Consider the following 17,628-nt stretch of genomic DNA (forward strand, 5'->3'; position numbering starts at 1 on the left):
CAGGTACTATTGTGGACCATCTCGGGACTGCCTGTTGTGATCAGTGCTTAAGCAGGGCCTAGGAAGAGAGAATGCTTGGAAGAAGCCAGTTTTAAGGGGCATAAGGGACTGCTGGACACTGAACTCATGCACACAGGGGCTGGAGGGAAATGAGAGATGCTTCTCCAGTAACTGGGCTTTGGCCTGGATTTGAGAGAATGCACTGGGGAGGTCTGTGTTGGGCCTGTTGGGACCTTTCCTCTGGACTAGTTGGAGGATAGGAAGCTCTGTCCCATCTGCAATTCCAGGCCTTCCCCACCCAGCATCAACTGCTCTCAGCCACAGGTAGCTGTCCCCAAACACAGAGGCCTACTGATCCAAGCTGGCCTGAGCAGGAGGACAACCCAAGCATCCTGCAAGGAAGCTCTGCTGGGTACCTAACCCAATTCTCTTCTACTGTGTGTCCAGCCAATTCCTTTTTATGCCAGCTGTGGCAGAGCTGAAGGAAGTCTGATCCCCAGCTCAGTTCTGCTGAGGTTTACAGGGGCTCCACGTGGGACTGTGGGATATGTGAGAGTGGGCATGTGGGCAACCCCTACAGCCTCCCTATTGTGTGCCTGGCTCCTCTGATGGTCTCAGGCCCCACAGGTGCCTGTCCTCCCCAGGGTTCTGGGCCCTGGAACCCATTTGGGGGACCTAGCAGAGTGAGTATTGGATCATGGACCTAAGTAAGGTTGGCTCGGTTGGTGTTGGGTTGCAAGGTCAAGGCCAGAGTGGGAGAAAAGGCTTGTGTGTGCTCTGCCTATGGTCAGGGGCCCTCTACCAGGGCCTAGGGAAGAGGTTTGAATAATGGGGTAATGGGAAGTGCAATAGGGGTCTGGTGGGCAGATGACAGAGGAGGGTACAACAGTGGTGGCTTCATTGTTGAAGAGGAAGGTGTCCCTCTGTCATAGCCCAGGGAGACCCATTCCACAACTGAAGGTGAGGATGCTCGTGGCTGTTACTGAGAGCTGGTCTTCAATCACCTGAAAACAGAAGTGTTCAGTCCATTTTGCACCCACCCTTGAGTGCTCTCCAGATCCGCCTGGCCCAAGGACCTCAGTCCCATGGTATCAGCTGCACTCCTGAGTCCAAACCCCAGTCTGTGCCGCTCCCGGGTGCCAACACTTTCCCCACCACCTCCCTGATCATGTTCACCCACATCCTCCTCCACAGGGCCTATCCCAGTACATAGAGAAGTCAAGGTACTGCCTCAGGTCTATAGTCTGACTCCAGGAAACAATGGCCTTCGACTCCAGCGCCATGGAATTGCTGCACTGGGTCAACAGATGATGAGACTTTCTGACATTGCCCTGACTGCAGAGCCTGAAGCCTTTGGGGAAGAGGAGCCCCTGCAGTGCCCCAGGCCTGTGGCTGCAACAAAGGTGTGCTAAGGGGATTGTTGGAAGGGTAGGTACCACAGGCGACACAGAGGTGGAAGTCCAGGACCTCTGCCTACCCCAGGCCCCCAGATCCTTCTCACAGAAGTTTGGGAGCCCTTGACAGGAGCAATGCTATGCATCTAGAAGAGTCCACCTGCTAGTTTATGCACCAAATGCACTGGAAGCAAATTTCTCAAAATGAAAGAGAAATTTATATCTAGACAGGCTCCATGGAAAGAGTGCTATTCAATCCTAAGAACAGGAAAAGAGAGGGACTCCCTAGACTCCCTTTTCCCAAAGTGCTTGCCAACCAGCAGCTAGGAATGAGGCACAGAGCAACCTGGCCCAGGGTCACACCCTTCCTGGTGACCACACCCAGTGGCTGGTCCATTTGGGCCCAAATACAAGACATCTCTGTTCTGAAGGGGCATTTCAGCTCCAGAGCTCCCTGTGGGGTCAGCTGAGGTCTGCAAGGCAGGGGCCCCTCTGCCTGGGCCTCTCCCTGCCCCTCCCCAGGCCCACTTCAGCAGACACTCTATCTCTAAAGTCCCTCTCAGGCTGCTCCCTGGGGCACCCACATGCAGTAATGAGGAAGAGATAAGAGCCAGTGTCAGAGAGACCAGTCCCCTCTTCTCTTGGAGAGGAGAATGGGCCAGCCCTTGGGCTCCCCTTCCTCTATGTCACTTTCCTCCATAGGTTCTGAGGCCAACACAGTAAGGCAGTTCCCAGAGTGTTTCTGGCCTGCAGTCGCTGAGCCTGAGTCATTAGTGTGAGCTCCAGCCCGAGGAGCTGGTCAGGCTGACCTGGGTTGCACATGCAGGTCATTGGCCTTCCTGGCCTACAAGGCCAAGGACTTGAGCCCAGCCATGGCCCCAAGGAGGCCTCCCACCCATCTGTGTGGCCAAAATGACCTCACTCAACCTAACTTGTGCTCACAAATTACCATAGTATAATGTCCCAGTGTGACTGACCTAATTCCTCTGTTCACCCCCTCCCCATCTGCTGATGCACCCCATTACAGATGCTCAGAAACACCAGTGTCCAAAGCAGACAGAAATCCCGTCCTCAGGCTGGGGGTGCAGCTCAGTGCTGCAGTGCTTGCCTGGCATGCAGGAGTCTCTGGGCTCATGCTCCAGGAGGGCCTACGGTAGGTGGGGAGGGCCTCCTGCCTTCTTGGGGCTTATACTCCAATGGAGGAGGGGAGGTAGGAACAGTGAACATGTTCCAGAGGGCTGTGCTACAGTGTGGACACTGAGTGTCACCAAAGCCCTCTGTGCTAAAGCCTTGATCCTCAGAGAGGTGTTTTTAGGATGTGCTTCAATCTTAAAGTGGTGGCACCTCGTGGAAGGACTTTGGTTGTTAGGAACATGTCCTTGAAGGGGTCAGTGGGACCCTGGCCTGTTCTTGCTCTCTCTGCTTCCCAGCCATGAAGTGAGTGGTTTTCTCCCACATTGTAATCCTGCCAGTATTTGCTGCCTCTCCATGAACTCCAAAGCAACAAGGCTAACTGAGGATGGCCTAGAACCTCTGAAACCATTGTCAAAATCAACCTGGATTCTCCACGAGCTAATTATCTCAGAGATGTTTCTATAATGGGGAAGCTCAGGAATGGTAAACAAAGATAAAACCTAATACATTTTAGTGTCAATGGCATGTTGTGTTATAGGAGGTGGGGTGTGGCTCAGCAGTGGAGCAGGTGCTGAGCAGGTGCAAGGTCCTCAGAACAGACTCCCCAAAGAAAAAGCAACTTCTGTAGATTAGTAAATGCTGTGGAGATTAAGGGAGGCACCTGTTTAATATTTATAGAAACAATTAGTACAGACTCCTTCCTGAGAATGACCTCAGAGCCCTGGACAATGTTGAGAGGTGATGATATGTGCATCAAGACATCAAAAAGGAGCTGTGTTTGATGGTGCATGCCTATAATCCCAGCGGGTTGGGAAGCTGAGATGGGATGATCAGGAGTTCAAAGCCAGCCTCAGCACTTTGTGAGGCCTTAAGCAACATGGTAAGACCCTGTCTCTAAATAAAATATTAAAAAGGGCATGGGATGTGGCTCAGTGGTTAAGCATCCCTGGGTTCAAGCCATAGTAAAGTAGCCAGGCATAGAGACAGCTGTCTGTAAACCCAAGTGACCTGAGAGGCTGAGGCAGGAGTAATGCAAATTCAAGGCCAGCCTCAAAAATTTAGTGAGGCCTTAAGCCACTTATTGGGGCTTGTCTCAAAATGAATAATAAATAGGAAGGCATGGGTTGTGACTCAGTGTTTAAGTGCCCCTGGGTTCAGTGATCAGTACTCCCAAAAAAGAAGGAAGAATGACCTACTTTTCTTTCCTTCCTTCCTTCCTTCCTTCCTTCCTTCCTTCCTTCCTTCCTTCCTTCCGTGCTGGGAATTGAACTCAAGGACTCAATATGATGAACAAGGGCTCTACCATTAAGTGAAATCCCCAGGCTGGATCTTTTATATTTGCTTTGAGACTGGGTCTTTCTGAGTTGTCAAGGCCGGCCAGGAAGTCGGATTCTCTTGCCTCAGCCTTCTAGTACCTGGACGACAGGTGGCACCAGGGCACCTGGCTATTCACCTAGTCCTGATATGGAGCCACTTCAGTTCCATTCCTGTACGAGTCAGGACCAGCATGTTCCTCAAGTGTATCCATCCCACACAAGGCATCCTCTGGGCTCCTATAATTTTGGTCCCTGCTGTTCACCTCTTCACAGTTATAGACCATTCCTGTGTCTTCATGGTGGAGAGTCCTCAGGTGAGACAAATGGAAAATGGAGGAAGAGAGAAAGCTGTGCTGCTTCTAACAACAGAGTCCATCTGAAAATGAGGCCCAGCCCCTGGGACACTGGCAGGGCCACTAGATGGTGAGAGGAGAGAAAGACACAGGAGGGTGGGGAGGGGCAGATGGTCTGCTGAAATGAGTGAACTGATACCTGTTCTCAGATAACTTGGTCTACGGGCAGGGGAGTCCTTTAAAGAAAGTTAAGATCCTTGGGATTTAATCTGGAGATTTGCAACATTTAGTTAGGAACACATCCTAGAAAACCTTAACCTTTATAGCAACATCATCTGATTCCCTTAAGATGTCAGTAAGCTAGGAAGAGGTGTTTACACATCCAACCAGTAACCATGGAAATAAGTGTGGCTTGTCCTAGGTCACACAGCAACTCCCTGGCGAGGCTGCGGTGGTTCCCAGTGCTTCCCCTAGGAGAGGGGCTACAATACTGAACATGAAAGATGGAGACATTTCTTCCTTGGTGCTTTCATTTTACAAGGAGAAACACACACACACAAAACCCTGCAATTTGTAGTAGGTGCCATGTGACATTAATATAGACCCATTTAAAAAAATCATACTGGTGGGAATGAGGTATACTCTAGAAAGGACAGTCATGATACTGTCCTTTGTTTGTGTGAGTGGAAATATCTCAGAAGCATTTCCCTCTTCTCACCTTCCCAAAATATAGGAGAGAAGAAATGACATAAATGGCCAAAAAACGTTTGTAGTAAAGCAACACCAAGAACTACCTTCACCCTCAGGAGGGAACACTGGACCCTTTCATCATGGTTCCAGTACTCTACAAGGTCAGAGAAATTTCTCCAGGAACGAATAATAGAAATAATTTCTGAATGGGAAAATAAACAAGGAGAGAAATGAATTCCAGTAGATGGGGTAGAGAGAGAAGATGGGAGGGGAGGGGAGGGGAGATAGTAGAGGATAGGAAAGGTAGCAGAATACAACAGTTACTAATAGGGCATTATGTAAAAATGTGGATGTGTAACCGATGTGATGCTGCAATCTGTATTTGGGATAAAATTGGGAGTTCATAACCAACTTGAATCTAATGTATGAAATATGATATGTCAAGAGCTTTGTAATGTTTTGAACAACCAATAAAAAAAAAAGAAATAATTTCTGAAGGCAGAGTCTTAGGGCATGTTCCTCTCCACAGGAACCGTACGAGCCAGTCGAGTGGATCCCGGGAATGGGTAAGGGGAACAGAGGCCCAGGATGGAGATTAGGATTTGGGAATCATTAGCTATAGAAAGTGTATAAAATCACATCAAAGATGAGAAGGGACTGGGTGGAGGGATAAATTCTGGAATGTTTCAACATTTAGAAGGAGGTGGCAGAAAAGGACACTAGGAAGAAGTGCCCCGTAGTAGGGAAGAAAAAATCAGGTAAGAGTAGTTTCACTGGAGCCAAACAAAATGTGTTTTCAAATGGACCAGGCCACCTCTGTTGAATCCTGCTCGGGGAGTATGGACAATGAAGACCTAGTCATGTCCTGCAAATCTGACAGCAAGTTTAGGAGCTTCTTAACAGGAGTTTCAGTGGTTTAGTCTGGGCTGAAACATCAATGAAGGATGAATGTTGGGCACTTAGCTTTCAAGATCACAGAATAGAGAAGATTTCTTTCCTGGCTCCTCCAAGGCATGAATCCAAGAAAGCAGATAGGCAGCTCATTTGCAGATGGGTGAACAAAAATAAGGGAGAATTTAATACTGGACAAAGTAAATCAGGGACTCAGGAAGTTGGAGATGATAAAAATAAGGAAGAAATACTCAACACTACCAGACTGCCCCTATTGGATTCATCAGCCAGAATGGTTCCTTTACAGAGCAAATTGTAGAGATAAGGGGATTAAAGGAGCCCAAATTTTTAGAAGACCTAAAGTGTTTCTGGGCATGGAGTGTTTAGAGATCAAAGACACTGCCCGATGAATCTGAAAGGCTAGCTGCACAATATCTTTGTACAGGAAAGAAGCTGCATCTCTCCTGGCTCTGTGTGGAGCACAGAGGAAGGAACGTTTTGCAGCTGCAGCATGAGGGCCGGCAGCTGTGGGAGCTGATTCCTAGTGAATTCGAGATTGGCCCAAAATACAGGCCTGGCAAACACCCACTGCACAACATAGAGTGTGCCTAAGTGACCAGGAGAAAATCAGACATGGAGAGGCATTTACATAGGGCAATAGTGGTAAAAGAAACCCACCCAGCTCTCCCCCTCCTCCTCCAATCCAGCTGGTAGTAGGACCCTCTAGGAAGGACATGCCTGGTCAGGAATTCAAAGTGGAGGGACTGGGAGTAATGGAGACTAACCTGAGAACGGAAACTTAGGGTCTGCAGATGATGGACTGGAGTAGAAATTGGCTCCTCCACCACATGATTGGAACCAGGAGAGATCCCTTGGGGTGCAGTCTTCCAGCATGGACCAGCAATTGCTAGGACCTAGAGGTGCTCTGCTCTGATTTAAAATCTCCAGCCCAACTGGCATTCAGCAAAGAACCTGGAGCCTGCCTAAGCCTAAACCTTGCCTCCAGGATTACAGCTTACATTATTACCTCTCTCACTCTAGCAACCCCACTCTGCGGGTGGAGCAAGCATCCCACTCCAGACCACCCAACCTAATGATGAGAAGCAAACTGAGAATCTTTTGGACTCCAGTGGAAACAATTCTTAAACTTTTCAATTGAGACTTCTTTTCTCTGTTTCATTGTGACCAAAATGGTTCAGGGACACTTATACTTATTCATATTTTTTGGTCATTTCTAGCATTTTTGAAGCCAGTTATTTTTCATGGACCAGTTTAATGAGGATTAACATGTTTAATTAGTATACTTCAGTTTTGTTTTGTATTCTTTTATTTTTAATTCTTAAATTTTTACTTTAAATATATTTATTTGTTTAAATTTGTTCTAATTGGTTATACATGACAGTAGAATGCATTTTGATATGTTGTACACAAATGGAGCACATCTTCTCATTCCTTTGGCTATACATGATGCAGAGTCACAGTCATTGTGCAATTATATATATATATATATATATAGTAATTATGTCCATCTCATTCCACCGTCCATCCCATCCCCACGCCTCCCCTCCCTTCACTCCCCTCTGTACAATCCAAAGTTCCTTCAATCTTTTCTAAAGCCTCCCAACCCACCTATTATGGATCAGCATTCACTTATCAGAGAAAACATTCAGCCTTTGGTTTTGGGAGGTTTGGTTCGTTTTGCTTAGCATGATATTCTCCAACTCCATCCTTTTACCTGCAAATGCCATAATTTCATTTTATTTAAGGCTGTATATATACACCACATTTTCTTTATTCATGCATCTGTTGCAAGGTATCTAGTTTGGTTCCATAGTTTAGCTATTATGAATTGAGCTGCTATAAACACTGATGTGGCCGCATCACTGTAGTAGGCTGATTTTAAGTCCTTTGGGTATAAACCGAGGAGTGAGATAGCTGGGTCAAATGGTTGTTCCATCCAGATTTTCTGAGGAATCTCCATACTGCTTTCCTGAGTGGTTGCACCAATTTGCAGTCCCACCAACAATGAACGAGTGTGCCTTTTCCCCACATACTCACCAACTGTTATTATTGCTTTTATTCTTGATAATTGCCAGTCTGGCTGAAATGAGATGAAATCTTAGAGTAGTTTTGATTTGCATTTCTCTAATTGCTAGAGATGTTGAACATTTTTGCATATATTTGTTAATCAATTATATTTCTTCTTCTGTGAAGTGTCTGTTCAGTTTTTTTGCCCATTTATTAATTGGGTTCTTTGGTTTTTTGGTGTTAAGTTTTTTTTTAGTTCTTTATATATCCTGGAGATTAGTGCTCTGAGGTACATGTGGTAAAGATTTTCTCCCATTCTGTAGGCTCTCTCTTCATGTTATTGATTGTTCCTTTGCTGAGAAGAAGTTTTTTTAATTTGAATCTATCCCATTTATTGATTCTTGATTATTTCTTGTTTTTAGGAGTCTTGTTAAGGAATTCAGGTCTTAAGATGACATGATAAAGATTTGGACCTACTTTTTCTTCTATTTGGCTCAGAGTCTCTGTTCTAGTGCCTGAGTCTTTGATCCACTTTGACTTGATTTTTGTGCAGGGTGAGAGAGAGAGATTCAATTTCATTTTGCTACATATGGATTTCCAGTTTTCCCAGCACCATTTGTTAAAGAGACTGTCTTTTCTCCAATATATGTTTTTGGCACCTCTGTCTAGTATGAGATAACTGTATGTATATGGGTTTGGCTCTGTGTCTTCTATTCTATGCCATTGGTCTACATGTGTATTTTGGTACCAATATATGCCATTTTTATTACTATTGCTCTGTAGCATAATTTAAGGTCTGGTATTGTGATATCTCCTGCTTCACTCTTCTTGCTAAGCATTGCTTTGGGTATTCTGGGCCTCTTATTTTTCCAAATGAATTTCATGATTGCTTTTTCTAGTTCTATGAAGAACATCATTTGGGATTTTAATGGGAATTGCATTAAATCTGTATAACACTTTTGGTAGTGTGGTCATTTTGACAACATTAATTCTGCCTATCTAAGAGCATGGCAGATCTTTCCATCTTCTCAGGTCTTCTTCAATTTCTTTCATTAGTGTTCTATGGTTTTCATTGTAGAGATCTTTCATAGCTTTTGTTACATTGATTCCCAAATACTTTATTTTATGGTTTTTTTTTTGGCTATTGTGAGTGGGGTAGGTTTCCTAATTTCTCTTTCAGTAGATTCAGCACTAATGTATAGAAATGCATTTGATTTATGTGTATTGATTTTATATCCTGCTACTTTGCTGAATTCGTTTATTAGTTCTATTAGTTTTCTGGTGGAATTTTTGTGATCTTCTAAATATATAATAATGTCATCAGCAAATAGTGATAGTTTGAGTTCTTTTTCCTATTCATAGTCCTTTAATTTCTTTCTTCTGTCTAATTGCTCTGGCTAGAGTTTCAAGGACTATGTTGAATAGAAGTGGTGAAAGAGGGCATCCTTATCTTGTTCCAGTTTTTAGAGGGAGTGCCTTCAATTTCTCTCCATTTAGAGTGATGTTGGCCTGGGGCTTAGCATAGATAGCTTTTACAATGTTGAGGTATGTTCCTATTATCCCTAGTTTTTCTAGTGTTTTAAACATGAAGAGATGCTGAATTCTGTCAAATGCTTTTTCTGCATCTATTAAGATGATCATATAATTCTTGTCTGTAATTTATTGATATGATGAGTTCCTTTTTTGATTTCCATATATGGACCAACCTTGCATCCCTAGGATGACCCTTTCTTGATCATGGTACACTATCTTTTCAAAATGTTTTTGTATGCAATTTGCCAGAATTTTATTGAGAATTTTTGTGTCTATGTTCATCAGGGATATTAGTCTGAAGTGTTCTTTCCTTGATGTGTCTTTGTCTGGTTTTGGTATCGGGGTAATACTAGCTTCATAGAATGAGCTTGGAAGGGTTCCCTCCTTTTCAATTTCATAGAAAATTTTGAGGAGTATTGGTGTTGATTCTTCTTTGAAGGTCTTGTAGAACTCAGCTGAGAATACATCTGGTCCTGGGCTTTTCTTTGTAGGTAGGCCTTTAATGATGTCTTCTATTTCATTGCTTGAAATTGATTTGTTTAAATATCTTATGTCCTCCTGATTCAATTTAGGTAGATCATAAGTCTCTAGAAATTTGTTGATGGGGGCTGGGGTTGTGGCTCAGTGGTAGAGCGATCACCTAGCATGCATGAGGCACTGGGTTCATTCCTCAGCACCACATAAATATAAATAAAGGTATTGTGTCCACTTAAAACTAAAAAATAAATATTTTTTTAAAAAGAAATTTGTTGATATGTTTCAGATTTTCTATTTCATTAGAGTATAAATTTTTAAAATAGTTTCTAATTATCTTCTATATTTCGGTAATGCCCATTATGACATTTCCTTTTTCATTATGAATTTTAGTAATTTGAGTTTTCTCTCCCTTTCTCTTCATTAGTGTAGCAAAGGGTTTATCAATTTTATTTATTTTTTCAAAGAACCAACTTTTCATTTTTTGAATTGTTTCTTTTGTTTCAATTTTATTGTTTTCAGCTCTGATTTTAATTATTTCCTGTCTTCTACTGCTTTTGGTGCTGAGTCATTCTTCTTTTTCTAGGACTTTGAGATGTAATGTTAGGTCATTTGTTTGTTGACTTTTAATTCTTTTAATGAATGAGCTCTATGCAATGAACTTTCTGCTTAGCACTGCCTTCATAGTATCCTAGAGTTTTTGGTATGTTTTATTCGTGTTCTCATGTACCTCTAAGTATGTTTTTATTTCCTCCCTGATTTCTTCTGCTATTCATCCATCATTCAATAGTGTATTATTTAGTATCCAGGTGTTGATGTAGCTTCTATTTTTTAATTTTATCATTGATTTCTAGTTTCATTCTGTTTTGATCTGATAGAATTCAGGGTAGTATTTTTATTTTTTGTATTTTCGAAGAGTTGCTTTGTGCCATAAAATATGGTCTGTTTTAGAGAAGGATCCATGTGCTGCTGAGATGAAAGTGTATTCACTTGTTGATGAATGAAATACTCTGTATATATTCACTAAGTCTAAATTATTGATTGCATTATTTAGTTCTATAGATTCTTTTTTAGTTTTTGTTTGGAAGATCTATCCAGCAGTAAGAGAGATGTTTTAAAATCACCCAGTATTATTGTGTTGTGGTCTATTTGATTCTTGATATTGAGAAGGGTTTATTTGATGTACATAGAAGCTCCATTGTTTGGGGCATAAGTATTTATGATTGTTTTGTCTTGTTGATATATGATTCCCTTAAGCAGTATGAAATGTGCTTCTTTATCCCTTCTGACTAAATTTGGCTTGAAATCCACTTTATCTGATATGAGGATGGAAACCCCTGCTTGTTTATACAGTCCATGTGAGTGGTATGTTTTTTCTCAACCTTTCACCTTCATTCTATGGATGTCTATTCATACGAGGTGAATCTCTTGAAGACAGCCTAATGTTGGGTCTTTCTTTTTAATCCAATCTGCCATTCTGTATTTTTTTTTAATTGCTAAGATTAGGCCATTAAGATTCAAGGTGATTTGTATTCCTGGTTTATTTTTACTTTATTGTTATAATTATTATATAATAATAATAATTATTATATTTATCATTATCATTATATTTATTATTATATAACTTGACTTAGTTTCTCCTTTGATAGACTTTGCGTAGTTCCTCCCTTTGCTGGTTTTCATTGTTTTTTTCTCATTTTCTACTCATGGGATATTTAACTGAGAATGTTCTGTAGTGCAGACCATCTAGTTGTAAATGTATTTTTTCTCTCACTTATCTTTTCCCCATGATTACCTTTCTCTATTTTCTTCTGCAAACAGCCAATATCTATTATTCTCTTTTCAATCTCCCATTAATTTTTTTTACTTCTGTCTTCTCTCCTCCTCCCTTATAATCATCACATCCTACATCACTTCTATTCTGTGCCTATCCACCTTTCAAAATTGTAAACCTTTTTGCAAACTTACTGTTTTACTGTAGGCAATAACTGTTCACATCATTTTTTATTGTGACAATAAACATTGTAGATGTCATAGGGGGAATTATTTGGTTTAATGCTGTATATTGTTTGCATTGGATTTTGTTATTATTTGTCTCCCCCTAAACTGTGAGTTACTAGAAACTTTCAGTGATGTTATAAATTTACAGGGTAGAAACCTCACTGCTTCAGATCCATACTGTTAGATGGGGAGATACACAAACAATATGAAAAGCAAGAGAACAAATGGCCACAAGCACACAAGATGCTTCAATAACAATCCATTGACACAACACAGAGGAGTTGGAAATGTACATGGTTAAATTTATCTGCATGGTAAAGGATGATATAAGGAATTAAATCAGAGAGAAAATATAGAAAGTGAAAGATTACTTAAATAAAGAGAGATTCTGAAAGAAAAAATCAAACAGAAATCCTCAAAATGAAGGAATCAATAAACCATATTGAAAATTCAGTGGAAAGCATCATCAACAGACTAGACCACTTGGAAGACAGAGTTTTAGGCAATGAAGACAAAATATATAATTTTGGAAATAAAGTTGACCATGGAGAAAAGATGTTAAGATACCATGAACAAAACTTCCAGTAAATATAGGATAACCTGAAAAGATCAAATTGAAGATTTATTGGGATAGATGAAGGCTCAGAGTTACAAACGAAAGGAATACACAATCTTTTTAATGAAATACTATCACAAAAATTTCCAAACCTAAAAGAGGAAATGGGAAATCAAAATCAGGAATCTTGAAAGACCCCAAATGTATAAAATTACAACAAACCCACAGCAAAGCACATGATGATGAAAATGTCTAACATACAAAATGAAGAAAGAATTTTTTAAAGCTGCCTGAGAAAAATGACAGGTCACATGTTGAGGGAAACCAAACCAGATTTCAGCTGATTTTTCAACCCAGACCCTCAAAGCAAGGAGGTCTTGGAATAATACATATCAAACTCTGAAAGAAAATTCATGCCAACCCAGAATATATAGGTTATTGGAAGCTGCTTTCAGGGTTGGTTCCTATCATTGGTGACATGATAGGCTGATAGCACCTCCATCTTTCATAGTACATGCATTGCCCAGTGATGCTGGCCTGGAAGAGCACTGTGCTAGATTCCATGCCAAGTATGGCCAACATGGGGGTTTACTCATTAGGTCATAAGTAGTGACATTATTAGATTACATTGCCCAATTATATGGTCAGCATCCCAAGCAGCTTACCAAATGTCTGAGAAAGCAGTTTCTGCAGATACTATGAGTTTGCTATAGTTTCTAAGGTGCACATACTGGGAAATATAGGAAGGGGGACAGTGTTCTTCAACATAATGCATGGATGGATTTTCAGCTTTGAGACTGTTCTCAGTGTTGCATTGCCTTGGCTAGATTCATGGGAATGGAAAGGGGAATTTCAGGGACATGATGCTTACTGTCCTTCTTTTATTCTTTTAAGGAGGATCCAGGTGGATACCAATATCCTCTGAGGTAACAGGCATCCTGCCAAGGCAGCAGCATACAGCCAGTCCAGCAGTGCTGTGACCAGGGCCCCACCAAGAATGCCTGGATGCCCAGTTCAACGCTGTCTGCCTGCTTCCTTGGCCTTTCCCTTACTACATCTTGAACTGCAGAGAGAGTGATCAAAGGGCCAGACCTGAGAATGAAGAGGAACCAGGTATTTCTTGGCCCATCTTGGGGCTGCCAGACTTGGGCAGTGCCCCACAAAGAATCACAGAGGCTGGGGAGAGCAGAACCTTGAGAGGAGTCATTGTGGGGAGAGACCTGAATGGAGCCATGGCTGGGTGGAAGGGTCATCAGGTTAGCTCAGTGTGGACCAAGTTTCTGGGCAATGTGGGAGGAACATAACATGTTAGACATTGACCAATCCAGACAGAGGATACAGTAAAATGACAGATGCCTTTCCAGTAACTGGGCTTGAGGCTGGATCAGGGAGAATGGATGGGTATGCTTCTGTTGTGCCTATTGGGTCCTCTCATCTATACTAGCTGAAGGATCAGAGGCTCTGTCCCACCTGTAATTATAGGTCTTCCTCCCCTAGAACCAGCTTTTCCAAGACACAGGTGGCTGACCCCACACACAGATGGCCATTGTGACCTGACCTGAGAAGAAGGACCATCAAAGGATCCTATAAGGAAGTTCTGCTGAGTACCTAGTCCAATTCTCTTGTGCTGCATGTTGAGGCTATCCTTTTTATTCCAGCTGTGGCAGAGCTGAAGGAAATCTGATCACCATGCTCAGTTGTGTCCAGGTCTTAGGTGGCTCCATGTGCAGCTGTAGAATAAGTAAGACTGGGCAGGTGGTCTACCCCACAGCTTCCCTTCTCTGTGCTGGGCTCCTTTGAAGGTCTGAGGTACCAGATGTGACCATCCTCCTAAAGGACTCAGGACTTATAGACACCTGGGGAGTTATAGTTGGGTGAACAGTGAGTCATGAACCCAAGGGAGGCCCACCAGCTGGGCAGTGGGTTGCAAGGGCAAGGCCAGACACGACAGAAGGAGCCTGTGTGTGCTGTGCATGGCTCAGGGCCTCTCTGGCAGGGATCAGGAATCAATCTGGACTAATGGGGCAAGGGCAAGCTCTAGGTTAGGTATGGAATTGGCAGAAGACAGAGAGTGAGCCCTACAGATGGCCCCAGAGTTGAAGAGGCAGGTCTCCTCCTGCTGTAATCTGAATTTTCAACTTGATTGGATTAAGAGATACCAAGTATTGAGAGGATCATGGGTATGTCAATGAGAGTATGTCTAGGAATGATTGGCATGTGGGATGGCTAACTGAAATGAAGACCATTCCTAAATGTGAGCAACACCAACCAATAGGATGATGGCTTGGATGGAATAAAATTTGGAAGAACAAAGAAGCAGCAGCAGATGCAAGCTCCATTCTTCTTGAACAGGTTCTTGATTGATGCTGTGATTATCTGAGGATACTGGACTCTTGCTTTTTCACTCTTCCAATGCAGACTCTGACAGTGATTCTCCAGAAGGCTTAGGTCTCACACTAGGGTAGCACCATTTATCCCTCTTGTTCTGGGGCTTCAGCCTCTTGAACTGCGCAGCTACTGGTTCTTCCAACTCTACAGCCTGCAGACAGCCATTGTGAACTGTCCAGCTCCTGGTTGCATAAGCCAACCCAATAAGTCCCCTTTTTATAACTATACTTCCTGTTGATTCTGTTCCTCTAGAGAACCCTGACTAATGCAGGAATTTTTAAGCAATTGGTGAAATTTGAATGTACTACTAATGATACTAAGGAATTACTGTTATAAAATTTTTAAAAATATACTGCCTTCCCATTCAAGTTGTGATCTTGATAGCAGAAACTGTATGTAAAATAGGTATCTAGGATGCGTGGTTAATGCTGATGCTGAAGCTGAGTATTTCAAATTTAGGAAGAAGGTCAAGAAGCATTGAGAAATAATTTGTATCTTTTCAGAATTATTGAATTTTATAGTTTTGAAATGACAAGAGAAATTATCCAGTCAAAATAAATTCATCTTGCTCTTTCTGCTTTCTGATCACCAACTGAGCTGCTTCGCTCTGCCACATTCTTCCACCATGGTGTTCTGTTTCACCATGAGCCCTGAGGAAGAGAGGCTGCTGTGTATGGATTGAGACCTCTAAAAAAATGAGCCCCCAAAATAAACTTTTCCTCCCCTATTATTGTTCTGGCCAGGTCCCATAGTCACAACAGCAAAAGAGCCGACGAAAATAGTCACTCTGTCAGCAGATCTGAACATAGTAAGGGGAAGGTCAACGAAGCAGGCAAGCAGCATTATTTTGGTCACCCAGGTACTCTTGGTTGGGCCCTGGGTACAGCACTGCTGGACAGGCTGTGTGCTGCTGTCTTGGCACGTTGCCTGTTTATGTGCCCAGATGTTCCCTCAGAGGAGATTGATGTCCACCTGGGTCATCCTTAAAAATAAAAAGGACAGTAAAATACCATGTCCCAGAAATGCCCTTGTCATTCCCAAGAACCTGCCAAGGCAATGCAACACTGAGAGCAGTCCTGAACCTATATATTCATCTTTATATTATCTCTCCTTCTTTTTCTATCTCTCAGTATTCACACATTGAAAACTGTAGCAAACGTGTGCTCTCTGGAGAAACTGATTTCTCAGACATTCACTAAGCTGCTTGAGATGCTGGCCATATAACTGGGTAAAGTAAGCTAATGATGTCACTGTTTCTGACCTAATGGGTAAACCCCCCCTATGCTGGCCATACTTGGCATAGAATCTAGCACAGTGTTCTTCAGGTCACATCACTGGGTAATGTACTATGAAACATGGAGGTACTATCAGCCTGTTATGTCACCAAGGAACCATACCTGAAAACAGATTTCAACAACCTATGTATTCATGACTTGCATCCATTTTTTTCCAGAGCTTGGTATATATTATCTCAAGACATTTTAGCTTTGAGGGTCTGGGTTGAGAAATCAGCTGAGATCCAGATTGATTTCCCTTTAAATGTGACCTTTATTTTCCTCTGGCAGCCTTTAAAATTCTATCCTCAATCTTTATGTTAGGTATTTTCATCATAATGTGCCTTGCTGTTGGGTCATTTGGGGTCCTATACGCATCCTGCATTGATTTCCCATTTCTATTTTTAGGTTTGGATATTTTTCTGATATTATTTCATTGAAAAGATTGTGCATTCCTTTGGTTTGTAACTCTGAACCTTCATCTATCCTAATAAATCTTAAGTGTGGTCTTTTCAGTTATCCTATATTTCCTGGAAGTTCTGTTCATGGTCCCTTAACATCTTTTCTCCATGGTCATCTTAAATTTCAAGATTATATATTTTGTCTACATTGCCTGAAAGTGTCTTCCAAGTGGTTTATGCTGTTGGTGATGCTTTCCATTGAATTTTTAATTTGGTTTATTGATTCCTTCATCTCAAGGATTTCTGCCTGATTTTTTTCAGAATCTATATCTCTTTGTTGAAGTGATATTTCACTTCCTGTATTTTCTCTCTGATTTTATTCCTTAACTCATCTTTTACCACAGATCAGCAAAACTATGTACATTCTAAACTCCTTTTCTGACATTCTTACACCGTGGTATCAATGGATTCTGCTATTGAAGTGTCTTGGTATGTTTGGGGCAATTTGTTCCCTTGCCTTTTTATGTTGTTTGTGTGTCTAACCATCTAACAGTATGAATCTGAGGCAGTTGAGTTTCTACCCTGTGGACTTATCCTGTGGAGTTACTACTCTATGAAAACACTGATTATTTCCAGTACCTTCACAGTTTATGGGAAGACAAATATAACAATAATAAATGCAAGCACTATATAGCATTAAATCAAATAGTTACTGCTATGACATCTACAGTGTTAATTGTCACAATAAATATAAATTATATGATCAGGGCTGGGGCTGGGCTCAGTGGTATAGCACTTGCCTAGTCACAAGGAATTGGGTTCAATCCTCAACACTATATAAAAATAAATTAATTTAATACAGGTATTGTGCCTATCTATAACTAAAAATATTTTTTAAAAAAGAAATGACAGACTTTTATTTCGTTGTCATACCTGAAGCTTAATTTTGCTGGATACAAAATTCTTGGTTGGCATCCATTGTCTTTCAGTGTTTGAAATACGTTGTTCCAGGATCTTCTCGCTTTCAGCGTCTGTGATGAAAAATCCGTTGTTAACCTTATTGGTTTACCCCTGAATGTAATCTGCCTCCTTTCTCTTGTAGCTTTTAGTATTTTCTCTTTGTTCTGTATATTGGATATCTTCATAACAATGTGTCTTGGCGTTGGTCTACTGTGATTTTGTATGCTCGGTGTCCTGTATGCATCTACAATTTGTATATCCATTTCCTTTTTTATTTCTGGAAAGTTTTCTGTAA

General features: G+C 41.8%; 1 pseudogene; it reads right to left on the minus strand.

The window, feature by feature from the left end:
- Positions 1–4,826: 4,826 nt before the first annotated feature.
- LOC125619259 lies at positions 4,827–5,032 on the minus strand (annotated as a pseudogene).
- Positions 5,033–17,628: the final 12,596 nt, after the last annotated feature.

Source organism: Marmota marmota, unplaced genomic scaffold (assembly GCF_001458135.2).
Source record: "Marmota marmota marmota unplaced genomic scaffold, marMar, whole genome shotgun sequence".
Lineage (NCBI taxonomy): Eukaryota > Metazoa > Chordata > Mammalia > Rodentia > Sciuridae > Marmota > Marmota marmota.